The sequence below is a fragment of the Onychostoma macrolepis genome, chromosome 17 (genome assembly GCF_012432095.1).
Source record: "Onychostoma macrolepis isolate SWU-2019 chromosome 17, ASM1243209v1, whole genome shotgun sequence".
In the NCBI taxonomy this organism is placed as follows: domain Eukaryota; kingdom Metazoa; phylum Chordata; class Actinopteri; order Cypriniformes; family Cyprinidae; genus Onychostoma; species Onychostoma macrolepis.
Window position 1 is genome coordinate 13,696,456 of NC_081171.1, and position 23,067 is coordinate 13,719,522.

Here is a 23,067-nt window from a genome sequence, read left to right on the forward strand (position 1 = left end):
TGGAAAACACACTTGCTTCTGGCAACGAGCTAACAATTCAGAAATAACACAAATTCAAGACTCAGTGAGTAAGATCAAGTTATAAATGTGCTGTAAAGCTTTTTAGAGCGAAAATGGAGCACGAAAGGTTTTTTTCCTCGGAGTGTGACAGCTAACAACAGCCACCCACGCGGCTCTTCTGGTTCTGCAACGGCAGCGGATGGTTGTGATAGTCAGCTACAGTATCATGTCATGAGGAGTGACACATAAACACTTTACACCAGTGGCGTATGATGGACTTCTGAATTGAAGAGGCAAAGCCCTCTTTTTCAGTGTAAATGAATATTTCAGTTCAATTGATGTTTACACAGTTTTTGTGTTAAAAGCTTGTGGAGCACCATTTACCTGACACTTTCAACAAGTACCCAGTACCAGAATATTTTTGTGTGTTTGTTTTTACATACTGTACTATTATTTAAAATCAATTCACATTGATGTCTCATGTAGGTTATACTATTAAAAACAAACAAACAATTAAATAGATTTAGCTTTTAAATACTAGTATAGCTTTTATTTATTTAATTTTTTAAGTATTATTAAGTGTATAGTATTTAATAAAATATATTTTGACAAGCTATTTCCAAGCATAGCTTTTATTTATTACCACTAATTGCTCTTAAAATCCCCAAACACCAGAGGTAAAATAAAGGTCATTCACATCAGGGTTATTTTGCTATCATGACGATACTATTAAAGTTTTATTAATATTTTGAATTAGTTTGTATTTTTATATTTTCAGTTTTTGTTATTTATGTCTATATAAAAGGAGAATTGCTGCCTTGGCAACTAGTTTAAATAAAATTTTTTTTAAAATATATTTTATTTCAGTTAAAGTTTATTTTATAAGCAACAACACTTTTTTTATGGTTTTAGTTTTAGTTAACTATAATAACCCTTTATGACCTTTAACTTTAAAGTTAAGCTCAGGTGAGGCAAAAAAAACAATTAAAAATTTATAGACTACTCTGTCTCATATTTTATTATATTTGTTTTGTTTTATTTTTTGTTTTCAAATTTTCCTTAGACAAAACCCATCTGCTTTACACACAGTTTAAGAGACATTTCTGGCTGTTTGACCCTGTCTTAGTCTCATTTGTTCTTGAAATGCGCTGTACGCCTGAGGCTCTTTTTGCTCTCAGACTAGTAAATGATTTATGGTGCATCCATGTATGCGTGTGCCATACTCTGCTCTTAATAACCATGTTAATATTTTAGCATTGTGTTTCCATATTTTACTTTCCACTGCTTTGACTTCGTGTGGTTTGAAAGGAGTCAAGCTAGATTTCTTTAGAACATGACAGAAGCTCTTTCAGTAACAATTTTTTAATTGTTCTTGTGAATGACTTTCTTATAAATGCTAATGTTTTGATTAGTCTGCAGAAGCGCAGAGTTTATTAGCAAAGTTTTTTGGAATTGCTGATGTTCCACAAAACTTTTCATGTGGCCCTGCTTTGCATTCTTAGAAGAGCGTTTGTATCGATTTTTCAGTCCCTGTAGAGATTGTGTGCACTCTCTCTCTTTCTTTCTGTCTGATATAAAGATTGCAGTTGACAGAGAAAACCCTCCTCTTGCTTCCTCTCCCCTCTCTGTCGTGGCTATTCAGATTTTAGGACATCAGTATGTAGTGTTAGTGTTTCATCAGTATGTAGTGGGAGTACTGTAGGCTAATGAAAAATCTGTCCTGTATATAATGGCCAAGGTCATATTTTATTTTTTTATTTTTTGGCTTCCAGAAAATGCGCTCTTGAAATGCATCCAAAGTAGAGCTAAACGATAAAATTGAATGGGTTTGTGGTGATTTTGCTAGCTTTAAAAATGAAGCAACGTTGTGAATAGTGTGGTGATTTTTTTTTTTTTTTTTTTTTTAACACACCATTACACAAATTTCAATAACTTTTTAACATTTTGTAAAAATATATGTTGGAAGTTGCTTTTTGGTACTATGGTTTAATAAATTAAAATAAATATTTTGAAATATTTTTGCAAAAAATCAGCTGTAAATTTACAACTAAAGACTTACTGGTACAGTTCATCATAGGCCTATTTAAGTTAAAAAATTCCTAACATCTACACCTAAAATTGTAAATATGGCCTCAAGAATTGATTCAGTGTATGAAATGGTCAGCCAACTTACAGAAGCCGGTCTGAATACTTTCTCAGAAAGAGTAAATAAAATGAAACGAGAGGGGGAAAAGAAAGGACTGAAAGGTAAGAAGAGGTGCATTGCCTGAGGAGTGGTTGATTCCTCTGATTTGATGGGAGGATGAGAGTATTATATTGAGGTGAAGAGGTGAAGACAGAATAGTGTGCATGAAGTGACACTCACTATGCAGTGAGTGGCCAGTGCTCAGGAAATGAAAGCGAACAACTCTGTGTGTGTGTAAGTGATTGTGCATGTAACCTCTTTTCTGCACCCTTATCTTCTTTTTTTATTTCATCACACACTTTTTCTCTTTGTGATTGCCTAGTATAACTTGTTTGGCTCTATATCACAAAATCTTGCCGAATCTTGTCTTTTGTCTTTAGAACAGTTTGTGCAAAAATGAAATTTCATCACTTACTGACCCTCATATCATTCCTTCCAAATCACATGACTTTTTTTATCCTGCGAAGCACAAAAGAAGATATTTAGAAGATTGTTTAAGCTGCTCTTTTCCATTCATTCCTTTTGTGATTGGAAAACAAAAGTCATATTTTTGATTTTCAGGGAAACTACTGTTTTAAAATGTTAAATTCGCTGTCCGTGTGTCATTTTCTATTAAATCAAATCAATGCATAATACACATTTGCAAAGAGGGGATGTGGGTGGCACCACTCACCTACACAGCGAGGGTGGTTCTCAAACACGAGGTGAGAGGAGGATGCACAGGAAATTAGATAGCGTAGAGCCAGACATGGTTCGGTTGTGTGTTTGACCTGTCTGAGTCAGTGCTCTGACCTGATCTGACCTTGAACAGATGAGAGCGCTCAGGACCCCATCACACAGCTGACCCCCGAGAGCTGCTCACTGACGAGACAGGAACTACCGTCTTTGTGCGTGTTTACTAATCCATCATAAATGATCACAGATTATTTGTTGGTTGGACATGTAAATCGGGGAACAGTAGTCTGGAAGGTTTAAGGATTGCAGTAAGAAGTTAGCTGTTAAAGGGCACAATAGTAAAGATAACCAGGGGCCAAGTTTTCTGGTTTTGAAAAAGTTTCTTATGCTCACCAAGGCTGCATTTTTTTTTCAATAAAAATACAGTAAAAAGTAATATTGTAAGATATTGTTGCAAAATGGTTGTGCTGCTTAATATTTTTGTGGAAACCATGATACATTTTCTCTGGATTCTTTAATGAATAAAAAGTTTAATTGAAATAGAAATCTTTTGTAACATTATAAATACAAAGTTCTGGCATGAAACTCTAGATGACACTGATAGGTCAATCAGATTGATAACTCAATCTGACATAATGACATCATTATCACATGGCACAGCTGATTGGTTCTCTCCAGTATCGGTAGCCAATGAGCTCACTGGTCAACATTCAAATATATGACTAGTGCTTGCTTTAGCAGTTGCAGTGTGCTTCAGAAAGCCTTCACCTTCCCCAGTTCCACCTGTGTAGATCTGCTACGGGGTGATTCATGTATGCTATATGGGGGTTATTTCATATATGTTATATGTGCAGCAGCAGTAGGGTAAACATACCCATTAAGCACACTCCCATTTTTTGAGATGAAATTATAAAAAAAAAAAAAAAAAATTATTATCCTACTTGATGTCTTAACCGATTGATATGTTGTTTGTTACTATAAACCTCCTATAATTTCAAGTCAATCAGATCATTGCACACTGAGATATGAGTCTCCATATGTGCACACGGTCTGGCGGCCATTTTGAAAGCTGTCTGAATACTTTCAACAAAAGAGGAGCCCCTTAAATGTGTGTTTTTTAGATGTTTAAGTCTTTATTTTGGGTAAGTTTCACTACTCATTGTAAAATTAAGAGATTAATGTTCAGACTTTTGCATATTATAACCTGGAACTTGGATGTGGGAAATAATTACATTAGATCCAAAAGACAGTTTTAGCAACACAGCACAGATGCTACAGAACTCAGTTAGCTGACTAGCTGTATAAGATTGTGTGCTACGCTAATATATTACTTCACAGGCAATACTGGCTTGTACTTTTACATCCATAATATTATAAATTGACAGTTTATTGCTGGTCTGTGAAATAAGATTTCATATTATTTTAAGGTGAGCTTAAAGGGTGCACTGCTATGAAAATCACACAGCTTCAGTGTGACATCATAGATATTGTTAATAATAATTGTTCATATTAAAATATTTATGAACTTAATACATGACCTAGACTAGTTATTTAGCAAAATCCTGTCATTTTAATAAATATTACATGAAATTTATTTCAAATTGTTGCTGCTCCATTTAAGCTCAGTGTGCTCCCTTTAAGCTCTTCCACATTGAACGTCTATGTAAATACTTCATAAACAGACCTTAAATATTAACAGATGGTTGTCACTTTAAGTTAAGGTTAATGGATTCTGTCAGCTCAAATCTACAGACTGACTCTGATCGTTGACAACTATTATAAATCTGTGGAAAATCGGGGCAAAAATCGTATAGTGTATTCCAGCCAAGAGACTATAGATAAATTGACATCCATTTAAAAAGAGGTCTCATAATGAGGCTAGTTTCTGTGTTCATCCTCATGAATTAAATGTTTTATTTGATTTTTGAATGTGTTACTTAGCTGAACGTGGACTAGTCTAGATGTTGCTATGTGCTTAGATGAAACTTCATTATGAATATATAACTGATCGACTTGAATGCCTTGTTGCTTGATTTTAGTGTTCTGTTTTTTTTGTGATTGACTTTGTACCTTCAAAAAAAATTTTTTTTTACAATTATTCTTTTATTTTATTTAAAATAAACAATATTTTTTTAAATAAAACATAATGTGAGCTTAATGGGAACACGGGTGTGCTTAAAGGGTACAAAAATGTATTAAGCACAGCCAAACTTTTTGAATTTAATGATGTATATCTTAATTGAAATGCTTTTGTCATTTAAAATAAAATAAAATTTTTAAATTTTTGTGTGAGAGATAAATATTTTATTTTAACATAACTTTTTGTACTGAAACCAATATCTTGTGCACTAAAAATGTCTCAATGTAGATTTTGGTGAGCTTAATAGGTACGTTTACCTTATTTCTTACATTCTCACAGCATTCTTACTTTTGATGTCGAAATTCCTTGAATGGTTCATCATAATCTTGAAATTTGTCTAAGAATTTGTAGTCATCATTGAGTTACTTCGCAGCTATAATTGCTTAAAAATGTAACTTTTTTGTTATAAATTATTGCAATGTTTATTTAATAATTTCTCATATTTTATATGAATAATATAGGGAAAATACTATTAATTATGTTTTTAATATATTTATTTAATGTTGTAAAATAGATGTGTGTGTGTGTGTGTGTTGTAGCCAGTTAGATTAGAGAAAGAAAAAGTGACCCCTTAATCTGAATAGCTGCAGAAAAAATCATATTGTTGAGCCTTGGACAGTTCAGAGTTTAATAAAAAAAATGTCTGTATCATTTATGAACATCCTGCATCTCTGCCCTTTCTCTACTTTGATCGTTATAATAATTTTTTTTTTTTCCGAAAATAATTTTTGAAAGCGTTTATCCACCCATCTCTTATTTTCTGTCTTCCTCCTTCCCCTGAGCCTGTAGAGCAGACAGTCATGAAGACAGATGGCTGTTATTAGAGGGTGTAAGGCCTGGAGAGCGCTGGATTTCACTTCAGTCACTGCCGGCCACAGACCCCAAACTCATTAGAAAGTAGAATGGTGTGATTTTGCTCACACCTGCTTCAGCTGTGGCCAAAATTTCAAGCAGATGCACACACAAGTTTGCGGAGGATTTTGTAGAAAGAGACACACACATTTACGCACAAAAACAAACACAGATGTGCACATATAACTGCTTTAATTCTTACTATACAAAGAACATCTGTTTGATTATGACTTGCCTTCTTTGTTTTAGAGTTAAGATATTTTAGTCTTTGTAAAGAAACTAGTGCTGTTCTGGTAAAAAAAAAAAAAAGAAAGGTAATGAACCCTCTGATGCATCGTGGTCACTACAGTGGACAGCTGTTTGGAAACCATTTTGAACCATTTAAGATGTAGCATCATGTCCCAACCACCAACTGGCTAACCCCCAAAGTGTTGTCTACAATTCCATTTCATTGTTGTATTTTTATCTATTTTTTTGTTTTGAGATATTGCATAATATATTCAAGATGGCGGCGGGAAAAGTGGATGCACCATGCACCTTGGGAATAAGTGTTAAATGCTTTTATTCTCAGAAAACCAGACAGGTACAAAAAATATTTTTCAGTTAACTAGGATGTCAGAAATAGATTCATCCAGATTTTAACAATATTTTTCTTGTACATTTGTTTTTCTGTGACAGAAAATATATCGGTCCACTACAGTGCACCAAAGGGTACAGTATAATTCTGCCTATGGGCCTATATATAGGTTCTGCCTTATTTGTATGTTTTATTAAAATTATGATATAATTTACACTGGTTTTATTGAACAGAAATATAAAATAGTCTTTAGATTTTATCGTTTATTTCAATGCGCACAGTCTATATATATTTATTAGGTCAAATAAAACTAGACATGTATACTGTATGAGTGCAGATATATGTGTGCATGATTGCGTTCGAGTGTGTGGTGGGAGGGTGTGTGTGCGTGTGTGTGTTTGTAGTTGTGCAGTGGACATATATGTAACTCCCTCAAAATATAATATATTGACCAAAAAAAAATGATTTTTCACTTTTCAAAAATAAATGAATGAATAAATAAAAAAGAATAAAGAACTAACTTCATTTAATGGATGACATCAGATGAAAGAGAAAAGTAGTTTCAGTTTTAGAGCAAGTTACTATGTTTTGATTTAAGACTACAAACGCTGTCATTTATTCATTTGTCTTTTATGTGGTTGTAGTGCAATAACATACATTGTTTACATTCAGAAGGTAAATTGGGTCAGATCTGCACAATTGATTAAGACTATGACGGAAGCTAATTGGCCAGATGTTGTGGCTTTTGCCTGATATACGCTGCAAGCTGGTGATGTGACAAAACTACAGCATTACCGTAATAATTGAAAAGGCGTAGATAGTGTGTATATAAGAGTGTAGATGGCTTAATTTATTTTAGTGTGCAGTCCAGAACTCTGTGCTCAGACAGTCAGTGAGTTTATGCTGAACTGAGGGCTCAGACTACATAGACTTACAGTTATGGCTCCAGTGATTATAATTGGGATGGGAGTGTTGCTCGCTTTCGGTGTATAATTTATTCAGACGTTGAATAACTGTTTTGTTAAGAGGAACAATGAGAAGTCGACTGTTAAATCGGCTGTTAAGTCTTGATTTACTGATAAACTAATTCTGTCATCTGCTAAAAAATTAATTTATTTTTTCTGCTGAACCCAAAAGAAGATATTTTAAAGAATGTTGGTAACCAAGCAGTTGACGGTAGCCATTGACTTCCATGGTATTTTTTTTATTTTTTATTTTTTAAGTTATTGGCTACCATTAAATGTTGGGTTACCAGCATTCTTCAGAATATCTTCTTTTGTGCTAAATAGAAGAAAGAGCGAGAAAGAATGTGTAAATAATGACAGACTGTTCTTTTTTTGGTGAACTATCACTTCAAAATATTTCTCTCACACAAAATACTTTTGTAGTAAGTTTTATTAATTTTAATAAGACTTACCCTAACCCTAACCTTAACTAGCATCACAATATTATGGAAATACCAAGGGAAATTATTTAATTTTTTTTACATAACTGGGCTGCTTGAAGGTGAGTTTTGATGCTGACTTGAAGTAAAAATTAATCAGTGTGGTAGTTTTAGTTTCCTCCTCCATTAAATCAGTTATGCATTAAAACTGTTTCAAACTAAAGAGTAAAGGTTTAGATCTTTGGCTTGTATACGTGTTTAGGTTATTTCTAATAATAGAACATGGGGGTATCAAGAATTCAACAACCACAAATGAGCTCCTCAGAGGAATGCACTGCAGAATAGCGGGTGCTGCTGTCTCCTGTGAGGGCCTCTAATACCATTAGATGGTGCTATAGACTCGTGTTATCTGTTTAATATGAAATTATGTCAAATGCACACTCAAAGAGTATGTAACAGTCCGTCACAGCTATAATTAAATCATTTTAAAAGTTTTCTTTTTTTAATCTGGTTCTCATGGACTGAAAGCTTCACCCCCTCAGGACGTTAGTCTCCTCAGGGCAGCGAGGATTGTGGGAGCTTGGACTGATCTCAGGGAGAATGGAGAATGGCTTTTTTTTTCTTTTATAAAGTAAGCATTTTCACATTAAAACAAAAGTGTATGTAAACGATATTGTTTCCATGCTTATATGAATTAAAAAAAATATCATTAACAACAATATCTCTGTTTCTCATTTTAACCTCCCATTTTGTGTGTCTGTTTTAACTTGTGCAAAATTCATCAAGAGACTGGAAGCCTCATCCAGTTTCTTTATATCATTTTATATATTTATTTTAATTAAATTTTTTTTTTTTTTAAACCTCTGCTTAACCTTATGTACTACTGGAAAATCAAATCTGTTTCTCTAGACACAAACCCGGTTACAACATTTCTGTCCATTTGTGTTGTTATCAGAGATCATTTATAAATGTCACTGTGTTTTGTAAGAATATTTCTGCCTGTCTGAAAAAAGTCAAATATTGGGTTGATTATGAATCCAATATGTCACCTACCATAGTTTTTTTCTCAAACAAAGTTTCCTTTTGATTCAGCCTTACAATTGGACCTCTTTATGCCAGACAGTGACCAATCATTTTTGTTGGTGAATATTTGAATGTTTTTGCCATGTATACCTATAGTAGCCCATACTTTTTACAGGATACCCAGCAAAAAATCGCTCTTGAAAATATGTATCTTTAATTACAATAACAGTCATTTCGAATTGGACATTACCGAAAAATGATTCACAATTCAGTGGAGTCGGTTGTAAACCGAGTAAATTTGATCAACAAATCACTAAGTGAGTTTGATTGAAACTCACGTGCATGCAGGAAATGACACACACTCTAAAGATGTCATTAACTATTGGCACCTTGCAAGATGATATCGGATGAACAAGTTATTCAGACTATAGATTTTAAATGATTGTTGCAATTTTTTTTCCATTTTATTTGCAGTCTGGAGCCCTTATAACTGAGGACAGAGTTTAGTAAGAAACTCCTCAAAGCAATCATCTACAATTACTTCAGCGTAATTACTTTTTCCATCCTAGTTGACCCCTAGACAGTGAGTCAGTATGAAAATGTCTATCGTCTTCTAAGGTGACAGAAAATCTGATGGTGGCGCCAGATGAATGGAGAAGATTCTCAACCACGCTGGTTGAATTTAAATGCATGTGTGTTTTTTATTTTTATTTTTTTACTGTGGATGAAATCATGCATGGCATGTGTAGTTCAGTAATAATCCTTGTAAGAAGCAATAATAAGCTTGAACTAATGTAAGCGCGAAGGATCAAGAAGATGAATCTATCTTTGCATTCGAGCAGCGTACCTCTTTCCCAGAGTTATGAAGGTCAATACTCTCTCTGAACTTTAGAGAGTTTGCCTCACTAAAGCAATCAAATGTCAGTCCTGTGTGGATCCTGTGCTAAAACAATATCCTCAAGAACATTTCAGAAGAATATACTGAAGTCATACTTTAATTTGAATCTGGGCAGACACACAAAGCACTCTTTTTCTTTTACGAACTAAGGGTTTAGAATATGAAGTGATTTCAAAGAGGAAGCCTTTCAGTTGGTTGCTGATGCAATAGCAGAGCCCTTTAATTTTAATTTCACACTTTATGGTTTTGTTGATTTTTATGGATCCTCTGTAGCTTCTTTTTTCCGTAAGTTGCATTATGTTAGCTTATGTTTTAAAGGCTACTTCATGTTTGTGGGCTCGCTCTTCTTTTTCTTAGAAAAACAGATAGAGCAGTGGTTCTCAACCAGATTTATTTATTCTATTTAAATTGATTTAGAAAGTATTAAAGTGCCCCTATTATGTGTAATGAAAGGTTCATATTTTGGTTTTGGGAGTCCCCAACAACAGGTTGACATGCATACAAGGTCAAAAAACACTTTAGTTGTCTTATAATATGCATTTATTTTTACATAACTTGCTCAACGACTCCCAAACGATTCACTCAACGATTCATTTTTCCAAGCCCCTCCTTTGCTTGACACTAATCTGCAGTGATTGGTCCCATTGGTCTCATTTTCATTTCATCATGCCTGTAATGCCTGATAAAGCAGCATTTGTGAGTGCAGTGCTGTTTTGTGTACAGCGTTACCGGGGAAACGGCTATTTTTACCGCTCCAAAAGCAGCACCTAGTGGCAAAGAATGAATTTGCATTTTCATTCAGACCAAGGCCAAAAGACCAACAAATGGGCGGACAGTATGCTAATGTTTCATGTTGATGTCAACATGAAACTGCTTGGGATTCCTTTTAAAAACGACTAGTTTCAATGATTCAGAGTCGACTCTTTCTTTTGAGAGACAATAACTTTAAATAAATTTGCAGGATGATTTCATTCACTTAGAGCTGTGTTACACACTGCATGAAAGGTAGTTTTCAAAAATCCATAATGGGGCACTTTAATAAATGCAAATAATTTATTACTTATTTAAAATAAAATACTAAAAATAAACGCATAACAAGATCACATTTCTTTTTATTTTCCCTTAAGAACTATTGTTTGTATTGAAGAACTTAGTTCTGGAGAACATAACTAATAGAATGACAAAATAAATCGTTAGTCTATTAAACTCTATTAAATTAACCACATTAATCAATAAAAAGTTTGAAAACAAGCAGCTTTGTCATAATTACAGTAGAAATACCGGAAATATCTGGAGGGGGGACTTTGAATATTGCATTGGACAGCCTAGGGCCTTGAAGCCAAAAAGGCTGACCACCATTGAGCTGGAGCGAAAAGTCCTGCAGTGAACTGGAATAATATGATTCCGTAAGTCCGGTCGATCCCATATACAAACACACAAAAAAAGATTCAGGCCAGTGCCAAATAAACAAAAAAAGCCTCTCATTTTAATGTCCCCTGTCAGGATAAACACACTTACCGTAATCCATCAGGCTGTCATGGCGCCAGATGTGGGGGTAAATATAATAAAACGATGCCGTTTGCTGCATCACAGACTCCCTAATGAAGTCAGAGGAGCCATCCTGTTGGATGTTAATTAATCTTAAGCTCTCTTTGTGAGCTAAAGCCTTAAACCATCATCTGAAGTCAGGATCACTGACTTCAACACAATAATTTTCATGCATTGATTTTTTGTTGTTAGGTGTTGTGCATTGGATTTTGAGATATAGCGAAGGCCCTTCAGATGTGAATCATCAGCACGGTGGCCTCCTGACAGGAGTTTGTGTGAATATGTTGGTATTCAGTATCCATTTATTTCCCTGTAATCAAATTGTGCTTGAAAGTAATTGCATTCGCTAATTTCTTGCATTGTTAACCATGAAGAAAATTTGTAACGGATTTCAATTTATCCCTCTCATTAAGGTGACTTTCAGCAGAGAGAGTGATATCTTGCTAATTAAATAAATAGATAAATAAATAAAAGTGTTTAAGGAAGACTTAAAGCGAGCGTGTCTGGTTCTAATCAGTATTCATAGCCCTACAAGTACTAGTTTAAATCTCTACATAATGTGTGGGAAAAATGTGGCAAACTAGCCCTTGATGTCATATGTCACAGTTATATATCAGTGTCCGCTTTGAGGCATGTGTGAATTAGCCGCCTACGATACGGTGCTGGCAGAGATTTGGTATATGAATGGGAAAAGTAATTCAAGCTGAGAGCCTCGTTGCCATTTGAAAGAGGAGAATTGTTTACAAGGCTCCTGAAAAGGTTAGCCGGATACACGGATACTGCAATAACATGCTAGTGAGGTGAGGATAGCGGTTTGAACGGCACATCGTCATGTCACAGCCTCAGATTCATACAGATTTTCACAGAAGAGCAGATGGAGCATGTGTCAGTCAGGGATATTATACACAACTTGCATGTCTTTTATAGATGCGTACAAGTTTTTAAGCATTAAATTTTAAACTTCAGGGAAATTAAAACTTGCTGAACTGAATTGCTGCTGTCTGTGTGCTTGCTCATTCATGTGGAGAAGTCATACTTTCCTTTTTGTCATTGTGCCTAAGGCCTCCATTTTCTATTGTTCGTACTATTCTGTCCTCTCCGCTGGAATCGTTCCCATTACGCCGCCGCGCCACAAGACTATGAGAAATGCCAGCCAATGGTGGGTTGGAGGTACAGTAAATGATCGTTAGGTTTGTATTCTGGGGTCTGCACAGTCACAGGAGACTGCGAGCCAACTGAATGGGAGTGTACAGTAGTGTCTAGAAGGAGAGAAAACATTAATGATAGAAGCATAAGTGGTGAACTGCAGCATCAATGGAACTTCCTGAGAGCTGTCTTTAATGGTGAAGGAACAATGTGGTCATCTGTGATATCTATTGCACTCTATTATTACACTTTTCTTGAATTCCATTTCCATTGTTGTTCTTTTGTGCAAAGATAGACAAATATAGGAGGGTCATTTACTCTCGTCCAGTGTTATTTGTGCTGTGTAATTAATCTGAAATTGAAGAAAACTGTGGCCGGGATGAGTAACAATGAGTGAAAAACCATCTTGTTCTTTCTCAGTTTACAGCCATTCAAAATTGTCTGTGTATTCTTAATTTTTTTTGCACACACATTTACCACAGTTATTTTATTTTATTTTTTTATTATTTATTTTAGCTTATGTTATATGACTTTATTTTATATATATATATGTGGCGAGTGGGACGGGGCCGAGAGCCGTGGGAACGGAGCGAGGCCGGTGGAGTTAATGATAATGAGCAACACCTGCGCCACTCACCGGTCTCGAGTCCCACGGAGGAGCTCCGGTAGGATAAAAGGAGGAGTGACGACAGTGGAAGACGAGAGAGGACCAGGCCTGGACTTTTATTTGTGTTTTGTGTGCGGCAGTCGTCCGTGAGGGGCTGCCGCTTTACTTTTATGTTGGTTTACTTTATTAAACTTTGTTTAAATGTTCGCCGGTTCCCGCCTCCTCCTTCCTGATCTACGAACTGTTACATTATATTTCTTTAGATAATAGTGAGAGTCAAGGGTCATGGATGCAATGTGTGTTTACTATATGAATAGCAGAATCTTTTAACATAAATCTCTTGAGTATCAAAAGGGCCATTCAGAATTGCCTGTGTATTCTGATTAAATTTTTTTGCAAGCACATATACTTTTATTTTGTTTTGTTTTATTTTATTTTATTTTGATAGTGAGAGTCAAGGGTTCTCGTTACTGCATGTGTTTACTCCATGAATAACAGAATCTTTTAACATAAATCTCTTAATGACAGGCAGAGCTGCCTGTTTTTGCAAGCATTTCATTTCATTTTCAAATGATCATGAGAGCCAGTGGTTATTCATGAACAGCAGAGTCTTTTATCATACATCTCTGCCTCAGTGGGAGAGCATCAGAAGAGCCATACACAATTATTGTGCTGAGCCCCAAAGTTGTAGTGTTGGCCCACCAGTGTGCTAAACAATTACATGCACATTATTCCAGTTGCCCTCTCCTAGATTTTTGTAGTTCAGAGATGTAATTTCAGTGTGTTTCATCCATCAAACTCTATTTCAAAATCCATCTCTTCAATCTTAGGCTTCATTTAGAAATTTCTTTTTTGGAAATGATCAAAGCAAGAATGGCTGAAATGGATAGGATTTTCCTAAATCATCCATTCTTCCCAATAAGCTATCATAAGCTAAAGCACAATCTAGTGTTTGGTTGAGTTTAGCTGTTGTCCAAGTTCTCTTTCATATTGTACATAAATCTGGTTTGTTTTTCAAATCTGATCTGTAGGATTGACAGTCAGAGCTGTCATCTTGCAAGTGATGAAATCAGATCCATTTGTTGAAATTTGTCTACTTAATGTCTGGTATATCTAGATTAGTTGCTACCTTTTTGTTGTGGAAAATAATTGAATGAAATCTGGATTTTTTTATGCTGCTAATAATTATCATGTGCTGCTGAAATGGACTCATCATGACGTGCATGGGAAAATAAGTATTGGTGCTTCTTATTGCATTCATTTAAAATAAACTAAAAAATTTACTATAATGTTGAATTTCAAATGAATTTAATTAGAAGACATTACATTGTTTTGGCATTGAACACACATTATAAAAGTGTCTCAAAGTCCGTATATTGGTTGTTTTAATTCCATGTCACTGTACAATTGAGTGTAGACTTTGGAGTCATTAACACAGGACACATTCCATCTGTGCTTTCTTTAAATTGTGATTTTTAAGTCTTTGTTCTCTTTTTTCAGCACCACGAGCACCACATTTTTAAGCATTAAATTCTAAGTAGGATAACTTTCAAATGCATCAAATAGAGATGCATCTTGAGACCCATTCTGTTGCACTCTGTCTAGCTGTCTTTAAACACAAGAACGTGTCCTGTGTGAACCACTCCGTATGCTCTCGGTAAGTGCAAATTAGTACAGGGAATTTATGTACAGTCAGGGGGCATGATTAATGTAGTTCATTTTTTTTATCGCATTCTTTTAAAAATTACTGTGTTAAATTGACAGCCGTAGTATGTATTCATGCATATTTTGTGTCTGAAACTACTTGCTTTCTCATTCACCAATGCCACATGAGTGATTGAGTGAGTGAGTGAATGAAGTTAGTTACAGTCACATTGCATCCCGAATGATGAAAAAGACTACTTGAAATCCAATCTAACCATTCAGACTGAAATGCATTTGCCACAAAATCAAAACAAAGCCAGACTAATCAAATGTTGTCACTGACATTTCTTACAGATTCCTGGTCATGTAATGCAAAACCCCATTTTTTTGGCAGAAAATCAATGTGAAACTTTGAGCAGCTGTGCTACGCAAACGTGAAGAATTGTAATAGACTGAATTAGGATGCAATTCGTGGAGTGACTTTGTGAAGGTGTGTGATGAGTATTTGTCCCTTCAGGCCTTGCCACAGAAAGTGTTTTTTTTTGTGCAGGAATGCTTGTCATCTGCAATGAGTAAAAGATGAACACTCAATTAACACTGACTGCTCAGTCTTCTCGTTCTGATTTGATTTGTCATTTATTGATTATTTATTTAGAAGAAACCCAGCAAAATGATTCCATGATGGATTAATAGATGATGGAGTGTGTGGTTTGATCAAAGTTTGCATTAGAGGTCAAATTCTGACTTGGATGCAAGGTTGTGCAGAATTCGGAATTTAAAGTCCCTGTCATTTGATTTTATCCCTAATAAATACTCATCTTTGATCAAAATGATAAAATTTAATGTTTTCCTCAAGAAAATAGTTTCCTCTTGCATTAAAATAGCTTGAATATAACTATACACCCTTATCTTATTTAGTATATGCAGCATGTGTGAATATTCATGAATATGCAAATTAGTCCCCATCTTGACTCAATCACACCATCTCTACCTGCTCCACTTTCACTCAGTTAACTGAAGTAGTAAATGCAATGGCAAATGGCAATATTTCATAAATTCAGCCATACATGTTTGAACCAGGAACTGATTCCAAAGAAGAATATGAAGATTGAACCATACATGGTCATCTACAAGTTGATGTATAAGAATGGTAATGCATTTTTTGTTGGAAACGAAACGGTAATTGATATCATTAGCCTTTGGCTTGACTTTATTAAACAGCTAATAACGTGTTGCTAATGTTTCACAAACCATGTTCCCATTCGCCATCACAGACAGCTAATGATATGAAACGTCCTGCCGCACAAGTTGAAAGGAATGATTACATGTTTGTGACGGTAGGAAACAGGGACTGTTTTTTTAGTCTGAGTCTTTGGTATGCTCAGAAATGGTGTTGACTCATGAATTTGCATTTTGTCTTGAAGTATATTAAAAACACCAGATAGACATGTAAACAATGTCAAAAAACTTGATTTTCACCACAGGAGGTCTTTAAAAATTGGCTATGTTTCAGTTTAAGAGTTTGAATTGAATTGGCCACACCCCATTGGAAGTTGAATTGGAATTTGAATGGCAGGAAATGAATTTATTGAATTGTAATGGGAAATGAAGTGTTCTTCCACAAACTTGTCTGTCTAAAAGGCCTATGAATGCCTATAAACCTTCAAACCAAAACTTTCAAATAAAGTCTTTTGAGCCAACATTCAAAGTTTGTCTCGACAAACCTTTACTTTTTCTTATGAAAAGTTAGTCATTGATGTTACAGTATATGATATTTGTATATTTAATTTTTTCAGTTCGTTTTAATTCTACTTCCTTTAAGGGGTTATCGGATGCCCATTTTCCGCAAGTTGATATGATTCTTTAGGGTCTTAATGAAAAGTCTAAATAACATACTTTGGTTAAAATTTCTCAATGGTAGTGTAAAAAACACCTTTTTTACCCTGTCAAAATCAGCTCTGTTTTCAGCAAGCCATTCTAGTCCATGTTGCTTTAAATCCTTATGACTCTGCTGACCCCGCCCCTCTCTTCCATGGAGTGATGAGCAGTACTGTTTACTTTAGCTGCGAAACTGGCTAACTAGCACGTTATTAGGAAAAGCGATTTGTTCACGCGAACATAGATGCATTTAGGCAGATCGGTATCGGCACATTCCCTTCAAAACAAAAGTAACCTTAATCCTCTGCGTCTTCAGCAGCTCAGATGTTTGGAGTAACTGATGACTGCTATGTTCATTATTACATCCAAGAACAAAACACCTCAATCGCTTAATCTGAGACATCTTGTCTTCCCCTGCACCAGAGTCGACACAATGGCGGACAGCTCACAGCTCACAGCTCACTCAGGGCGGGTCTAAGGTAAGACGGCCTTGTCAATCAACTATCGTGGGAGGGGCCTGTGCAGAACTACTTCATTCTGACAGGAATCTCAGGACAGCCTGATTTGAGAAAGGGGATTTTAAAATAGGGATTTAAAAAGAAACACTGGGTGGATTTTTATCATTATAGGATGGATGTGTACACATACTTCCAACACACATTTATGTTCAAACTACTTGTAAAGTGAATTTTACATCCGATGACCCCTTTAAAGGGATGGTTCACCTAAAAATTAAAATTCTGTCATTAATTACTCACCCTCATGTCGTTGCAAACCCGTAAGACTTGGTTCATCTTCGGAACTCAAATTAAGATATTTTTGATGAAATCCGAGAGCTTTCTGACCCTGCATGGACCGCAACACAACTGAGTTATTCAAGGCCCAGAAGGGTATTAAGGACATTGTTAAAACTTATGAAGCGACAAAAATATTTTTTTGTGCACAAAGAAAACAAAAATAACGACTTTATTGAACAATTCTTCTCTCCCGTGTCAGTCTCCACTGTGCATTCACGAGAGCACCATGATGTTTGTATTTGGATACTGTTTCTCATTTGCTGTACCGATTTGAATTCGGGAATTGAATTTTATAACTTAAAAACCATTTTCAGTTCAGTTCTGAATGGCACACAGAAGTGGTTGGATGTTGTTGGAGGCTGTGAAGAGAGTTGGTAGGGCCATTAACTCAGCAGGGAATTGAGTTGGTGGGGCTGTTAATGCTCACCCGCTGACAGACACAGTCGCGTGCACAAACTCCCTTTGATTAATGAACGATTATGTAAATTAAGTTTTTAAGATTGAAAATCCTAAGAAAAATGGGTTAGTAGTACACTATCTTCACTACTAACTCTTCTCTAATGACATATCTCTACCAGTGTTCCTGTGTCACCACTCATACTATCAATCTACTGACCAACACTACTGTTTTACCTAAACTTTACTGAGCTAAGTATAGCTAAGTTAAGTAGCGTTAAACTGAAACAATGACACTATACAGTTACTCCCAATAGGAGTGAAGACTGTAGAGGGCTCACATGATCCGCCTCCTGATACAGTTGAATACTATCAAATAGGAACAAGTCCAACAACTCCATACTATTAGTGAGTGTTGATACTCTAATTAAAAATGAACAAAATGAGCTTCTTGATAGTGAGCGATGCTGACAATGTTATCGTTGATGTGTTTAGATGTTCAGTCATTAATGACAGGTGGCTGATCTGGTTCAGGTCATACTTCTGATCTCTCAAAATAATCCACAGTTTTTTTTCTCCTGTTGTAATTTATAGTCCTAGGATGGGTTTGGATCAGTGTGTTAAGTCAAGACTGCAGAGGTGCAGATTCAGATTGTGTTGCTACATTTGCATGTTAACAGCACACACTGCTTCTCCTGGCCTGAGTGCATGTTTAGATTGGCAGGTCGTCAGTCACTTTCATTGTCATTCAATATTAATCATGAAAGGAACCTTTTGAGGAGTGTGCGTGTTTTGAATTAATGGCGCTTACACAGTGTTGAAAGCCATGTGTGGTCCATGTGCAGTGGGGTCTAAAAGTCTGAGATCACTAGTCAGAATGCTTCTATTTTGAATTTTCTGTAACAATATTGTTTCCATTAAAATGACATTGTCATCATAACACTTTTTCACTGAGTCAAAAGTTCAGAGTATGTTAGTATGTGGTATATATGTCCCCTGTTTTCACTTTATATGAACAAACAAAATTAGTGATGCACAATATATACCATTGTACCATTGCATTGGTTATCTGCCAGTATTAATTTATATTTTGGATTAATTGTTTATCCTTATTTGCTTTATTTTTACATCTAGATTGCTTTTGCTGTCATATGATTCTCACTTAAATGTAGTTTTTAAATAATAATTTAATAATCAGTAATCTATAATAATTTAATAACACTGTTAAATGTAATCTTTAGCAAATTTAAACATGAATATCTATTTTCCATGCTGTACATTATAATATTTTGATACCTGAATTCACTTGTAGCATTTAAAATAATTGAATAGGCTGTGTATATATTTTAGATTATTTAGAAAATTAACATTGAATTGCTCTGAAACATGAAAATAATTATCAGCTTATTGTTATTGGTGTTAGTTGGTATTGGCATAATGGTGTAATTTGTACAAGTTTTAGTGGAAGCAAGAACATCTGAACATTTGTACAAAGCATTAATATCACAAATGAGCTTTTTTGTTAGTAACCATAAAATAGAATGTTAAATATTTCTTCTTAATTTCAAGCCATGGTGTTTCCTTTTTAAAAATGTTCAAAATTCTAAAACTTTTAGTTCATTTCCTAGTTTTAATGACATTTAGAATAACAGCTTTTCAATGTGGTCTCAAAGTTTTGGATCCCACTGTAAATGTATAGGGCTGGGTATTGCTATCTACCTCACAATGTAATACACATCATAACTTATATATCATTATTTGATACATCACAATATCATAATTGGATTATGTTTGGTACTGTTTAACTTTATGTTCCTCTAAGGAGAGGTATTTTATATATGTCACAGTTCTGTTTGACTCTTTCTTTCATTCCATTCATCGTTCATCTTCCATTTATTTTGACAGTCTACATCTTTATTCACTGAGCCATAAAAACATGAATAGACATTAATAAACTAAAAGAAATAATCAATAGTTGGTTCTAAATTATTAGCGTCATATAGTGAGAAATACAATTGTGATTCATTGCTTAATCATTTGTATGGGCAGATCTGTAATTTATGAATTGTTTGTCATCTTCATGCCTCTGACCGCACATACTGTAAACTGCCTCCGCTCGGACACCAGATCCGGTCTAAATGTCTATCTCCGTTCAGCTGTTTTTGTCTTTCATGTTCAGTGGCACAGCTACAGCCTACAACTCTCTCTCTCGCTCTCTCTTTCTTTCTCTCTCTCTCAAAACGCCCCCTTTCCGAATGTTATCATGACACCCGAGTTTAGGAAGTTGCCCATGTTTGGACCAGGATGGAAGCGTTGTCACTTGTGGCTTCCTCTCAGAAGAGACGGTCACAAAAAAAAGAAGAAGAGTGAGACAGGTTTTACCACAGTGGGCATAAATTATTCTGCAGTCTAACAGAAAGAGAAAGATGGGAGGGGAGAAAGCAAATCAAATTAAACGAGAAGCCCAGATCCTGTCCACCATTCCTAGACTCCATCTCCAGGTTTTCAGTGTGGCTGTGTTTCAGTAGATCAGTCAGAGTGTGTGTGGAGCGTGTGTGTGTGTCTCCTGCGCTGTGCTGCAGTAGAGAGCCCTTTGCTCAGCCAACTGCTACTTCTCTGTGGAGGGCATCGCATCCTCCCTGCCTTTTTTTTTGTTTTTCTTTCCTCACGTTTTTTTTAAATCATGCTTGGAGTGCCTGAATGAAAGCGGACGGATCGAGGGGGAAAGGACGAGACTATGTGTGTGACAGAAGAGCAAAGCGTGCTGCAGTGAGTCAAACAGAAAAGAGTGAGAGCTCTCCACACCCATGACCGTGTGCCTGTCTGTGATCGAGTTAAACACAGCCAAACGGACTCGTTCGTCACCTGACAGGTAGGCAGACGTGGGTCCCTTCATCTAATCTCACGTTCAGATAGCAGGAACTCTGAAACGCTCACGCTCGCTCACAAGAGATTCTCGTTCTGTACAGGTTCAGGACTTGTGAGGTTGGTGGGCAGCTTGTTTGGGACAGTAGAGGTTCACAAACAGGACTGGTGATGTGAGTGACATTTATTTCAACAGGAAGTGCTGCTGTTTCTGTTCCCACAGGTTCTTGTCATACCCCATTTGGTCTGAGTGTAGAATACCTGTACTTTCTGCCAGTCTTGAATGGGAAATTCTGCTGCTTTTAGACTTGTATTTTGGGCATTCTGTGAGTGGGTTCGGTGACTTTACATAAGCAGTTTTTGCTTGTGAAAGAGGGACGTCCTCCACAGGGTCGTGAAACAGACTCTGAGCTGTGGGTGAGGAGTTTATTCATACATACTTGGCTGTTAGACTCCGTCCATGAGTGTGTGTGTGTGTGTGTGTGTGTGGGTGAATGGACGCTGGGAAGCTCATCTTTGAGTTTGTGTGTATGAGTGTGTATGAAATATGGGAGATATTTCATAAGTCAGTCCGTTTCTCCAATTACTGATACATATCAACTGGATCTATGTTAACAACCAGAGATGAACCCCACTCAAAAGGGACTTTTATTGTATGTGAGTGTCTGTCTGTTTGTGTGTGTGTGTGTGTGTGTGTGTGCTTCTGGCTTTTGCCTTGAGTGGATTTACTGCACTTTCTGTCACTGCCCTACCATATATATCAGCAGAGAGACAGAGAGAGAATGAAAGAGGAAGCACTGCAGGTCTAAACACTTGCTCCTGCAGTGCATTCCCCCTCCTCTCCTCTCTCTTTAGGTGTCACGCACACTCACGCACCCACCCACCCACACAGACATATATGTATAGTAGTCCTGTCACTCAAACATAGATATGAGGACTAGGGAATTCAGACTTGTCTCAGAGAGCTGTCATAAATATGATCAAGTGGCAAAGACAGATCAATGTCTTCATCACTGGATTGCTTTGAACTGCAGTGTGTGTGTTCACTTCAAATAGGCTGACCATGTGTAAAAATCACTTTGTTTTGTTTCCATTAAAAAAAAAAAGTTTATTATAAAAGTTAATTTACTTTATTTAAAATTTTCTTAGGTATTGAAGGGATAGTTCACCTAAAAATTAAAATTCTGTCGTCATTTACTCAACCCCAAACCTGGACGAGTTTCTTTCTTATATTGAACATAAAAGAAGGTATTTTGAAGAATGCTGGTAATCAAACAGTTGATGGTCCCCAAAGACTTCTATAGTTTTCTTTCCCTATATTGGAAGTCAGTGGGGACCAACAACTGTTTGGTTATTCAAAATATCTTTGTGTTCAACATAAGAAAGAAAATTACACAGATTTGGAACGACATGAGGGTGAGTAAATGATGACAAAAATTGTCATTTTTGGGTGAACTATTCCTTTAATACTTTTTTTTTTGGAAAAATTAGTTATTAATGTTGTTTTATTCGTCATCGGCAATGGTTTGTTTCTTGTTTTCCAGCTAAATTTGGGGAGCTTTGTTTAAAAAAATAACAAAATATTCCCCAATGTGGTAAGAAAAATGGACTAGTTAATACAATTAGGGCCTATAGTTCTAATATTCACTGAAAACAACTATGATTCCTTTCACAGTTTTTCTTATTTTGTTTAGACAATTTTATGTTATTTTAAAGATGTTTAGCTATTTTTACTGGAAAACAAGGCAAAAATACTGATGTTTTTTGCACATTTTTTGCACACACACATTCACTCAGTGTTTATTCCCAGTGTCCTCAAGTTGAGTCACTATTAATGGATAAATGTCTCACTAAGTGACATGTCACACGCGCCATCCAATCACAACAATGCATTGAGGAATCAGACTTTATGGGACTAAAAAAGTGGCTGATTTGTGCCCTTATGGAATTGTAGGCTGTCAGTGACAGTCACTTTTCTATGCCACTTTATTCATTTTTATATAAAAGAATTAAATAATGAATGAAAACAAAGCGGTGATGCATCAGGTTACAGTCAGACTGATCACTGTAATAATGTGTGGAAATCTGAGGGTGTCTTTAGGGTGAAGAATGTGTAAACACATCTCAAACATCTGACATATGACGTGCAGTTGAGTCACAGCATGAAGACTATCAGCAGTAGACATGACCCTGCATTGACTTGATGGTGATGGATAACAGAAGTCTGTGAAGATGAGGTGCCTTTGTCACATCACATTATCATGTCTTGGTTTTGATCATGTCTACATGAAATATTATTTTTTCCTGGTCTTGTGGCCATTTAGCCCCATTTTATTAGAATTTTAATAGTCTTTCTGTTACCGTTTTCTTGTTTGTGTATAGTCTATCAAATATGTATAAACCCCAGTGATATTGACATAAAATAACGTAATGATGTTAAAGGGATCATTCA

The 23,067-nt window shown here is 35.7% G+C and overlaps 1 protein-coding gene across 22 annotated transcripts in view; it reads left to right on the plus strand.

The window, feature by feature from the left end:
- The window catches only part of dlgap2a (discs, large (Drosophila) homolog-associated protein 2a), a 139,621-nt gene that overhangs the window by 11,817 nt on the left and 104,737 nt on the right, over positions 1–23,067 (plus strand). For 4 of the 22 annotated variants that reach the window (XM_058748618.1, XM_058748625.1, XM_058748629.1 and 1 more), the window contains exon 1: positions 20,330–20,622. The exons of 16 other annotated variants lie outside the window; for them this stretch is intronic. The gene's annotated coding sequence lies outside the window, so the exon portion shown is untranslated. Of the gene's footprint in view, positions 1–20,329; positions 20,623–20,719; positions 20,789–23,067 lie in introns of those variants that run through there. 2 more of the 22 variants (XM_058748617.1, XM_058748627.1) reach the window with 1 other exon arrangement.